This window comes from Cebus imitator, unplaced genomic scaffold (assembly GCF_001604975.1).
Source record: "Cebus imitator isolate Cc_AM_T3 unplaced genomic scaffold, Cebus_imitator-1.0 Scaffold173, whole genome shotgun sequence".
Taxonomy (NCBI): Eukaryota; Metazoa; Chordata; class Mammalia; order Primates; family Cebidae; genus Cebus; species Cebus imitator.
Genome location: NW_016107488.1, coordinates 3,661,722 through 3,674,734, shown reverse-complemented (window position 1 = coordinate 3,674,734; position 13,013 = coordinate 3,661,722). Strand labels below are relative to the sequence as shown.

The following is a 13,013-nucleotide window of genomic DNA, read 5'->3' as shown; positions in this document are numbered from 1 at the left end:
AAAAAAAAAAAAAAAAAAAAAAAAAAAAAAAAAAAAAAAAAAAAAAAAAAAAAAAAAAAAAAAAAAAAGACATGAAATTCTGGCCCACGTTACAACATGGATGAACTCTGAAGACATGATGCTAAATAAAATAAACCAGACATAAAAGGTGATTCTACTTAGATGCAGTGCCTGGAATAGTCCAATTCAGAAATGGCAAGCCCAGTGCTGTCTGCTAGGAGTTAGGGGAAATGGAGAATGTTAATTATTTAACAAGTATGAAGTTTCAGGAGGAAAAGATGAAAAAGTTCTAGAGATGGATAGTGGTGAAAGTTGCATAACAATGTGAATGCACTTAATGCCATTGAATTTACACTTAAAATGATAAATATTATATAATGTATGTTCTACCATACAAAAACATTAAATGAAAAAAAAAAAAGGTTTTTAGAGTAAATCTTCTCCCCACCCCAAATCCAGAATCTACGCACTTCACGGCCTTCCACACTTGCCTAGGACCCCATCATCTTCTGTCTGGAGTGCTATAATAGCCTGCTAGGTGTCCCCCTACTTTTTCCCTGTTCCCGGTATAACTATGCTCAATAGAGCTCCCAGAGCAGTCCTTTTAGAAGTCAGATAGTGACTCCTTGGCTCAACCCTCCAGAGACTTGGAGAAAAATTGAGAGCCTTTACAACGGTCTCCTGGCCCTGGGTGCTCTGCCCCAAACTGTCTCGCTAGTGTGTGTGTGTGTGTGTGTGTGTGTGTGTGTTTTCTCCAACTTTCAAGTTCAGGGGTACATGTGCAGGTTTGTCACATAGGTAAATTTGTGTCATGGCGGTTTGTTGTACAGATTATTTCCTTACCCAGGCATTGAGCCTGGTTATTTTCCCCGATCTTCTTGCTCCTCCCACCCTCCGACCTCCACCTTCTGTAGGCCCCAGTGTGTGTTGCTCTCTTCTATGTGTCCATGTTTTCTCATCATTTAGCTCCCACTTATAAGTAGGAACATGCGGTATGTGGTTTTCTGTTCCTGCGTTAGTTTGTTGGGAATAATAGCATTTTTACTAGTGACTCCCTCCCTCATTCAGCTTCTACCACTCTGCAGTCTTCAGGCTCTCAGCATTTGTCTATTTCTATCTGGAATTTTCTTCCAGATAGCCTCAGGTCCCACTCACAAAACTTCAGGTACAGTGAGGCCTTGTGTGACCACCCCACTGAAAACAGCAGCCCACCCCACTCCACCCCACCCTACCCCATCCTCTCCCCAGAGCTCAAGCCCTCCAGAGCATTTAACACAGTACAGCCTACAGTATAATAGACTTATGTTTGTGTATTTTTCTTCTCTAGATTATAACCTCCCAAATGCAGAGATTTTCTTTCATAGTTGTATTTCCAGAAACTAGAATAGCAATTTGAAATATATTTACTGAAGTATGTTATTGACTTAATGACTCTGTTACTGTTATTGAAAAATTTTTATTATAAAATTTAAAGAGGAAAAAACTTCAATTTTCACTGATATGAGAAGCACTCAAAATAGTATAATGTCTCTATTTTCAGTCAGACACTAATCTCTTTTTCTGCATTTAGAATTATTTTCCTAGGCTAGATTACAATCAAGAGGAGAAGGTGTATTTTTTTTTTCTTTCCCCAAATGGCTCACAAATTGGGAAGAACTGACAATTAATGATCCTTCTATTTAGAGAATGATGTGTTTACTTATTCAACTTTTTAAATCCTTCTTTCGTTTTTGTCAAATTTTCTAGTTTTCTTTCTACTAACCATTCACATAACTAAGGTTTCTTCTTGTTGTTGCTGTGAATGGAACCTTTCATTTTTCTTTGTGTGAAAAGTCTATTTTATCTTTAAAGATTTAGGGCTTTTCCAAGGGAGTTAGTGACATAGAGAAAACTCTAAAAGTGGTAAGTCCATTTCGTATTTCTTAGGATTTGGTCAGGTATGGTGTCAAATCCAAGAAGTCAATGGTTCTTTCTGGTTCTGATCCCTCTGAAACATCCTAGCAGTATAACTCTTCAGAGATGATTCATACCATGATCCCTGAAACATACACACCTCCCACGCTTCTCTTTTTAAAAGCTATCTGCCGTGGTCTGAGGTCATTTAACTTCTCTTGTCTCCTCCTAGGTCTCAGCTAACCCTTCTGGTCTCCTCAGGAAGCATCTTCTTCATGAAATCATCAAAAAAAATCTTCAATGCTTAGCTTCAAGTTCGCAGGTACTGTTTCTTTTCATACAAGTTTTCTTAATTTTTCTAACCGAATTGTGGCTCTTTCCTCCCTGCTATGCCTCAATGCTTTGTCTATGCTCTATTAGTGAGGTGTCTCTTTGAAGATGGTGTATTCTGTGTTGCTGTATTCCCATTTCAGTCCCATCTCACCCAAGCTCAGTTACCCATAATAGATTCTTTTCTCCTTCAGTTCCTTTTCTCAGTCAACCAATCTCAGTGGACTAGATCTTATTCATGGAATTTGAGACTCTACGGTTACTCTAGAATACCCTGAAAGCTGAAATCCACAACTTTAACATCATTATTTTTCACAGCAAAGATACTCTAGAGTATCTTGAAAGCTAAAATCCACAATATTAATATCTATATTTTTATGGCAAGGTAGAAATATATCAGCAGAATGCTAGAGTGTTCTCTGCTGGCAGTGCTACCACTGATGTATGGGAACTTCACATTGATTCATCAAAATCAACTCTGCTTTCAGACACTGAAAAGTGTCATTAGAATTTGAATTTGCAAACACTTTTGAAAGTGTCTTTGTGTTCCAGGCTGGCGAAATACCATGGTGGGACACTGCAGAGGTAATAAAGTTGTTGGACTCTTTCTCAGGGGCCTGAACCTTCCAATCTGAATTCATTATGGTAGTTGAGTGTGGGGTTGAAGTGGGTGGTAGACAAGCATCCCTGGGTCAGTAGTAAGTGGTGAATTTGCTACCTTGTACTTTAATCAGAGACAAATTCTAAGCTCATATGAAACTTAGTATGAAGAGGTGAAATCCTACTGAATCCTTCGGTAGCTACACATCTTGGGTAGTCTGACTCAAAACTTCCTTCTGAGAAAGCCTAAAGACAAAGGAGTGCAAACGCCAAATTCTCTATTCTGGGCCTCATCATTAGGAACTAACTTTGCTTTCTCTCACTTTAGCCGAAAAAAATTCTTTCAAATTTCAATTATATGATATACACTCCTGTCAAAATACAATTATCTTCAAGACGTCCTAGTTTATCAATAGCATTTATTACTTCCTCTGACTCGAATCTTTATTCTATGGCTCCTGGAACTCTGGAATACTGTGTGGAATACTGTGTATTCTGTAATGAAAAACTGTCTGCCATGACTTACAGTAATGATGTTAATGACATTCAGGTAACTTTTTGTGACCTGGCCTTTGCTCAACTTTCTGGTTCTAGTTCCAACCATTTTCTGCCATGGTAACACCAAACTTGCTCCTTGCTTGGGCTGTTCTCTACTTGGAAGGCTCTTTACACACTCACCTTCCTGGACAGCTCGGGGAACAGTAGTACCAAGATACCTTTCCGAACAATAGCTTGTCGAGCACTCTCTTCTCAGTCCCTGTGCATTGTGATCATAATGGGTAGCATCTTATATCCTAATTGTCTATGGGGCTACTCCATGACAAACAAGCTCCTCACAATGGACTCCTGAAACTTTTGATCCCCTGACACCCAGAGTAGGCCCTGACACATAGGCACTCCATAAATCTCAGTTGAATTGAACTGAATTGGGCTCTTACATGGGATGTTCACTTTCTCCATAAAAATAGACATAAAACTAGAGCCAGAAAATAACTAAAGAGAAGGGTGTTTCAGATAAACATCAATATGTTTACAATTATTCTCATCAGCTTTTGATTAATCAGACAAAGAAAACTCTTGGTTTGGGTTATCCCAAACAAACAAACACATGTCTTAGAAAATGTGCAAATTAGATATCAGCTCACAGCATTTATGTGCTTCTTTCCCTTGGACATTTCTCTGGGGTGATGAGGAGCTGAAAAGGGGGTGATCACCTCGTTGAGCTCACAACCAATATTCAATCTAGCCATATGATACAAGAAACAACCTTTGCATCTGTTCTCTGGCAAGAGAGTAATAAGAAAATAAATGATTTAAAAAGGAGTTTAGAGGGAAAGGAGGAAGAGCTAGTTGGGACCTGGATCAATCAGAAGTTAATTTTTACAAAAAAACCTGACTATAAATCAATGCATGCTGAGAACTAAAAATGCAAAAGAAAATTGTCTTTCTAAAAAGGCATCAAGAGCACTAGAAAATGTGCAGTTCTGAAACTATTTTCTAGGAATACAGTTCCCAGAATAGTGAAGATAATTAAAAACAGGATTTGTTTTATTTTAATCCTCATTATTGTCCTATTTAAAAACTTTACAGAAAAATGAGAACAGTATTGGTAAAAAAATTTTTACTGGGAGAAACAAAATTTTAAAATGCGATGATGTTATTATGTTCTTAAGTTGTATGAGACAGGGCATGTTATCTCAATGTTCAATATATTTACTTGTTACATCATTCTTATAGGTTTTTTATAATTTTGTGATGCTTCTGCATTTTAGCTTTATAAAAAAACTTTTAAAAAGCCATCTCATAAAGCATGAGTTGTTTGATTACAAGTAATTCAGTCTGTAAAACACAATAACCTTCATTTCAAGACTGTAGAAAGAACTTTTTAAAAACCTCAAAACTTCAAGAAACACTTAGCTAAAGAAAAATAGCTATGATATGGCTTACATAGAAAAACTGACTTCCATGGCTGAGACTTTTATTTGCCCCTCAATCTATTCAATCTATCTCCTTTCTCTGTCTTCCTTAGATGCAATCACTTTGGTCCTTGGCTGGACACCTTTTCCTCCAGCTCAAAGGCTACATCTCTCTGGCTCTCTTGTTGCAGCTACTTGTGGCTATATGATTAGCTTTTGGTCAATGAGATCTAAGTAGAAACGTATTGGTAATGTCTAAGAAGGAGCCTCAAATAGAAAGGGCTAATCCTTCTTCCCTCTCTTGCTAGTTTTGGAAGGTTGGTAAAATGGCTAGAGCTCAGGCAGCCATTCTAGACTCAAGAAGAGCATTTCATGCTCAAGGAACAGCAGGTGCCCATTCTCTAAGGCGGCAATGGGACCTTCCATACAAAGACAAAGCCCGTAACTGCCTCAGAGAGGGCTGGAGAGACCCCTTTGAGGTGGTGTCAGCGAGGGGGGCAGTACACTACATGAGGAAGTACACTAAGGCTGGCAGTACAGTAAGTTACAAGAAACCTAGTCTCTGATGACTGTGCAGATGCCATACCAGTCCTGGACTGCCTGTCTCTCACATGACTTCTTTTCCATGGAAGAGAAATAAGTTTCTGTCTTGTTTAACCCACACTTTTTTAAACCCTGAAAAATATGTCATAAAGTAACTTGCTTTGGATGATTCATGCTAGGGAGCTTAAGTGATAACTTTGAACAAAACAGCTCAATACCACTGATGATGCCTTTATCTTACTATATGATGGAATGTAAGAATTATGTCCAGTTATGAGCTTTATTGAAACAGATGGCACAACGACTTTCATACTTTCTTTTGTGAGTATTTCTGGCCTGTCATTCAAATAAAAGGTATGGTGGTTCATACCACCTCATAGTGCTCTCTCCAGCCCTCTCTGCTGGAGTCACAGGCCTTGTCTTTGGGTGGAAGGTCCCTTTGCTGCCTTAGAGAAGGGGCACCTGCTGTTCCTTGAGTGTGAAATGCTCTTCTTCATATGATGCAAGTATTCCTGTATCATGTGAGTTTCAGCTTAACTGTCCCAACTTCAAAAAGACCTTCCTAGAACACCCATTATAATCCTGTCCCCTATCATATTTGTTCTGTATTCTTCCCATCACTTATTACTTTGTCCAGTTTATCTTTACTTATTTGTTAACTGGTTTGGTTCCTGTTTCTCCTTCCCATTCCCTGGCCTTCTCAATTAGACAATGGGGATCCTGCCTAATTAACCTAGTATCTAGGAACAGTACCTGGCACCAGTTAAGTCCTCAGCACAACACATACTTACGGAATAAATGAATGCGACAGTGAATTGACTCTAGAGCTGAATAGTTAAAGCTGTGCCACAGCAGGAGCAGGCTTCCTTCAGCTTTCATCCCTTGCTCATCACTGTAGCACGTGGGTACACCATGGCCTCTCTCTGGTTTATGACATCAATACCCCACCATTAAGCAAAGGGATCCTTAAAGACAAGGACAATTCCATCCTTGCATCCTCCAGTGCCTAACACAGGCCCTGGTGCACATTAGACACTCAATCTACACTTGCTGTATATTGCAGGCAAAGGTGCTGTGGTTACAAAACACAATGCTGGTTCTCGTAACGGCTCTAAAGAGAGCTCTCACTGTAAAGTGTGTGCAGATGTCCTGATTCGTGATGACATTTGTCATATCCATGTCTCCCTTTCCCTCTTGGCATTTCCATATATACTTCTCTTCACAAAATGGGCTTGGAAGTGGCTCTTGCCCAGCTGCCTTCAGAACTGTGAAGGTCTGCCTGTCTCGTTTACTGCTGGGGGCATGAGGACTGTGACCCCAATGGCAGGTTTTACCAGATGGGCTCACAGTCATTGGCTCATTGAAGAACATCTGACAGAATTCTGCGTACTTGTTCCCTCCAGACTACTTGGCTAAACAGTCATCTCGGATGAAACTCCATCATATCATAACACTGCCCCACCTCATCAACAAGGGTTGGTCTTAAGACCAATAAATTACCACATGCTATGGAGGTAATTAAAAGCTGATAGATGAATAAAGACAATTTTAACCAGGAAATTCCTCATATGAAAAGTAATTTATTATGTTGGATAAAATAGGCAACAGCATAATTTAGGAAAATCATATCACTAATGTAGTTTATTAATACCTTTCCTACAGGGGTGACACCAAAGGGTTCAACAAAGATTTTTATTGTTTTTCAGAAAGCCTTTACAAACCTCAATCAAGAGATCTGAAATTCTGTAAAACACATACTTGTTCCTTAACTTCAATTTCCTTCAGTAGTTTTATAGATCCCTTAGGCCAGGGAGAGAAGAAACAGATGGTGCTTGGGAGGACTTTACAGTGCCTGTCTGCAATGCCACAATAAATTTAAAAGTTTTGCTGATACTAAGCTTCTGTTATTAATCCTGATATGAAATGATCCTTGCTGTAGCTTGGTTTTTTTAATTTTTTAATCTGGTTTATTAATCATTGGCTAAACTATTTTCTCCTAGAAATTCAAAAAATATCCAGTAACATCATTTAGACAAGTTGGAAAAGCAGGCCAGCATATGTTTATATAACATAGCACTTTTCCCCAGGGCCTACCTTGCCCCATAAATTGTTGTACTGGTGTGAAAAAATACAAGTCAGGCCTGAAAAAAAAAGTCTCCTCTTAAATCACAACCATATTTGTGAGAGGAAAGGAAGACAGCGACATATTTAAAGTCACAGCCAAGTTCGTCACACTAGTTTCTTTTTATTTTCCTTTCCTAAATGATTTCTTATTGTTGCATTTTTCAATTGTCTACCTTACCTCCACTGCCCCAACCCTCAATATCATAATTCCTTTTGAAGAGTTAAATATTTCAATTATTTATGGTTCTGGGACACTTGTTAATCATTATCATTTGAATCATTACTATGGGTAGAGATGTAGAATTACTGCAGGGAAACAATGTGCAGAACTCTAGGAAGGAATGTTTTCCAAATGGGAACACCCTGCCCACCAACTGAGAACAACTAACTCTTGGCTGAGGATACAGTAACTGAAGTCTGCACTAAACTCTGAGATATTTGGGGATATCTGGTCACTATAGGCATGCAGATTGAGTGGAAGCAAAAGGGAAAAAGCTATCTGACACTATGAAAAGAACTCCTGGGCAGAGACAAAGGCAGCTAAGGACAGCTGAAGATGGAAATATTGTACCCACATGATGACTGGTCAGTTCATCCACCAGATGCAACTAAGTACTTCGATGGGTAGCACTGATGCTGGAAGGGCATTAAACCTTTAAAGTTGATAAGTCTGGGAGAAAAGCCACAGGGAAGGGGAAAGAAAAGATGAGAGAAGGAATGGAAAAGGAACAGACAGGAGGGTGCACGGTGCATCAGAGGACAGACTCAGGCTGGGTTCACACTGTAGTTCAGACACTCTGAAGCTGTTTGACCTTCAGAAAGTGATTTAACCACTTTGTGTCTGTGAAATGTCTAAAAGGATGTATCTCATAGTGTGGCTGTGAACATTAACTGAGTGACCACATGAAAAGTGCGTCTAATAGTGACTGGCCCTTCATAAATGGGGCCCTAGTATAGCTGGGTGGCAACCATTCATTTTCTGATGATGGAGGATGACTGGGCTTTCTATTTAATAAAATATGTCCATATTTTATAACTCATTGTATTTATGGTCTGCCTCCTTGCACTAGAAAAGTGAGCCATGGGAGGGCATGAGTTTCTGTCTGTTTCATTCAGGACTGAATGTTTATTAAAAAAACTATTTGGTTGTTTTTAAAATTTTTAATGAAATGGATATTTATGCTAATATTGCTGTTAAGAAGAGGCAAGAGGCTAGGATATGAAGTGAGATGAAATTCTCTAAATAGGTTGAGGGAGTCAGGTGGGCGTTGAGGAGGGGAAGAGACAGGAGCACTTTCACATCTGGTTAGCTTAAGGAAATTGTTCAGGGCCCTGGAAAAAGCAGGGAAATAGCAGATGGATTGAATGCAAGGAGGATGGCTACAAGACAAAAAGAGTTATCACCTGAGTGCAAGGAACAGCTACGAGACCCAAAAAGAAGGTACTGAATTCCTTGGGATGTTAGCAGAAACCAATGGGACTTGAAAAGAATCACTTGGGTTAAAGTCTCTGGGTCACTAGCTACTTCTTTGCTTACTACACAGATTTGAAACATGAGTTTAACAAAAACAAGGAATGTCTAGCATCAAACACAGTGCCTGAAGAACTTAGTAGAACACAATAAATTTGGCTCCCTTCCCTCTCCAACTTAGGGAGCAGGGATTTTCCTTCAACACGTTGAGAGAAATGGCTCTGTCTCTGCTGCAAAGATGACTCAAGAATATAAATTGGAAATGACTATAAAGTCCCGATTTATGTGTGAATCTGCATCAAGCTGAATATAGAAGCATGTGACCTGTACCTGCAAAGCTGCTGAATTTGTATAATTTGCACCCTGAGATCCTGTTAACTAGAGCAAAATAGTCTGTGTCCTTTTAAGATATTTCTCTAAAGTGGACACAGTAAAGAGAGGCATAAAAGAGAATCTCAATCTTAGGAATTGGAAGGTAAGCTCAGAGGAACAGAATGTAGTGCTGATTAAGTATCACAGTGGCTGGGAGCTCATCTGCCTGGCCTGGGAAGTGTTAGTTCAATGAGACCAGCATCCTGTTCTGCTGCTGAAAATCTTCATATGTTGGAAATCACAAGATGTTGGAAAGATGTACTTATTTGAGCTGAAAGCTGCTTCTCTATACCCCCGATTTCACTATTTCTCATTTGTTTGTCTAAAACACATAAGCACGCAAAAAATGTTATTTGCCAATCACTTAACACTCATTTATGGGGCATTAGGGGTCCCACACCATCATGTCTGAGTGAATAAGGAAAGAAATGAAGACACAGTGGATGCTTGAGAAAGAGTTTAGGCATTCTGAAACAGTTATTGCGGCACTGACGTGGAAGAAGGGCTGAGAAAGAACAAGACCACTGCAATGTCTATAGAGAGGAAAAGGCAGAGAGAAGAAACATGGAGGAGGTAGTGCTGTCAGGAAAACAGAATACAGAGATTTCTTTTCCTTTACAAATCTCTGAAATACCTGTGAGGACTAAGAGTCCCTTCAGACTTCTAATTTTCATAGCAAATACCATGAATTCCTCTTAGCAACTAATATCAGAGAAGGAGCACAGAGCAGCGTTTAAAGTAGCAGACCTGGGGATCAGACATCGAAGTTGAAACCTTATCTCTGCCACTATGAGTGGGATGTCAGACAAGGTTCTTAACTTCTCTGTGCTTCAATTTCCACATCTGTAAAGGGGTGAGTATGGCAACTCGTTTGTTTTGAGGATCATGTGAGTTACCAACAAGCACACTCTCCTGATGTTCATGGCAAACACAACAGAGTCTGCCCTGACTTCTCCTCTGTCTCCTCACATCCAACCTGTCCACCAATTCTATTGGCTCTCCATTCAAACTATATTCAGAATCCAACCACTTCTCACCACTGCTGCCCTCCTGGCCCCACACACCATGATCTCTCACCTGCTTTATTGGAATAACCTCCTAAGCAGCTTGCAATACAAGAGCCAGAGTCCTACTGTGAAAACAGAAATCAGGTCCTGACACTTCCCTCTCAAGCTCCTCCAGGGTTCTTTTGATCTGACCATGAGTAAAAGCCACAAGGCTGTATAGGAAACAAACTGAAAATATGGCTCTTGGTTCCCCCTGACTGCTGTACTTTTCTCTAGCCACTTAAATATGTCCATGTTTCATTACTCATTGTGTTTATGGTCTGCCCCGTTGCACTAGAAAAGTGAGCTATGGGAAGGCATGGGTTTCTGTTTCTTTCAGGACTGAATCCACAGTGCCTAGAACAGCGCTACACACACAGGAATCTCAATAGCTGTTGGACTGACTGAATGAATATATATATGTAAAGTCCTTACAGAACTGTCTGGGCTAAAGTAAGCATTCAATATTCATGAGGAATTATTGTGTTACTCTTCCCAGATCTTGTTTGCCTTTTTATAGAGCTCCTCTATTCAGTCAATGCCCCTTTAGAATGACACAGTACCTCACTCTCCAAAACACCTCCTGAACCAGCACAGAGCAGAACAGGACTGCTATTCTCTGTCTGCTCTACCTCTACAAGGTACCATCCTGGAGACCCTTATTAAGCTTTTGGGCAACCAAAACATACTTACATACAAAATTAGTTAATTATTTAGTGTGGAAGGAATTGCTGCCAAATCAACACAGGAAAGGACTGGGATCCTGGGGATATGGTCTTTGGATTAGATACTGATGACCCTGTTAGTGGTAGTGACAGAAATTACCTACACTCTGCATCAGGAATCCTGCAGAACAGCCTCAAGTTCTGGCGGCTGCTCTGGGCCGTGTTTCATTACGTGGATATCATAAAACATGTCAAGGCAGCAGATGCTAATATTTAACTTATGTTGGCATTACTTATAATAATATATTACTCTATGCAATAGATAATATATGTCACGTACAATATATGAATGTTAACAGTTGAATAAACTTTAATTAAGACAGTTGGCCAATTATGTGTATACCTATAAATAATGGCACATACATGAATTTCACATTTATATATGTATGTAAATATGCATATATATTTGGCTATATTCTTAAGGATTTTAAGATTAGAAAAAGGTAGACCTAAGAGTAGTCACTTCTTCCTGAAATGAACTATGTTGTAATGTAACATAATTAGTGACTCTATACCTATAATAAAAATGTTAAACACTGAATACAGCTACAGCATTTTTTGGAACTTATTAGCCTAGTGCCCAATAGCAGTAAATGGAGATGATTTACTCTCCAGAATGTGAGTGGCATTCTCACTATTATCCTTATATTGGCATTGTTGTGAGGCTCATTTTCACACACACACACACACAGACACACCTACCCACACCCACACATACACACACACACAGCCCACCACATCCACAGCCATACCCACACCAAAATGCTTTGGGAGCACTAAAGTCCTATGCAAATTTAAAGTATTCTTCTTTTATTTGAATAAATAAAACAGACTTACATTTTGGACATGCTAGTAAAGCCTACCCTACAGTTGAATTAATTCATTTTCATATTTTCTATGGAACACCAGCTATTTAAATACTATATTCAAAGTAGCAGTAGTAATAACAAGAAAAGAACCTCTGTTAGCACTTCCCACTGTATATGAAGTGAACAGAAATGTGATGGAGTACTGACATTCATGTCACTTTGAATTAAACACAGCATCACCATGAGTCTCAAGAGACTATATTAAGTTTTGTGTTTGGGTAATACTGGGAATTCTACAGGCAAGGGTAGAATTATATTTGGTTGGCAAAAAGCCAGTCAAACTTCACACTTGTCCTAGAAGTAGGTGGTCAAAACCTCAGTTCTTGTCATCAAACCCATTGGCAATACTTGCTTAAACCATCTGGGTCTCAAGTCTTTTGTGTTATTCATTTTGAAAATAAAATAAACATTAAGAAATGAGACAAAGGAAGGCAAAGACTTATGTCTAATGAAAAAGATATCAAGTTAAAATCAACCTAAGGGAAAAGCAGGTCCAATGAGACACAGCACATTAAATAAAAACAAAGAGAATTGAATTTTCCAAATGTCATCATCAGATACACACACATGCACTCACTTTTTTTTCCTTCAGTTCTATTCCTTTATTTCAAGAAAAGGACCCAGAAACCAAGGTAAAGAGGAGATCCACTCACAGCGTTCTCCCTATTCTGCTTAGAACACATGCTGTTAAACTTCTAGTTTTCACAGTACATGTTTCAAAAGAAGCCTTCACTTTTTGTAGAAGGAAGTACATACTCCTTGATAGGTCTGGTTTTGCTGTAATAGTATATGATGCCTCTCTCTAATAAATTTAACCGCAAAATTTTAAAAATGTGTCTGCATTCTGCTAATTTATAAAAAGCAGGATGCTGTCAGATAAAATTTCATGAAAATGATCTATAAACCAGACTGTCAAAAGTGAAAGGTACTCAGGCAGTACTTACGGGCAACGAATACATGAAAACCACTGGAAAGGGTTCCTGTGACTGTGGTAAAACAATGTACTGTCATGGAGCTCACATTACCTTGATTTGCAAGTTACTGTGAGGTCACAGGAAATCCCAAAATGTTTTCCACATTTTCTTTTATACATTTTATGTCAAATTTCCTGCAATTGAAATCAT

General features: G+C 39.0%; 1 protein-coding gene across 7 annotated transcripts in view; it reads right to left on the bottom strand.

Annotated features, from left to right (window-relative positions):
• Nucleotides 1-13,013, bottom strand: part of ATP8A1 (ATPase phospholipid transporting 8A1) — a 248,531-nt gene that overhangs the window by 22,039 nt on the left and 213,479 nt on the right. The window lies entirely within an intron of this gene.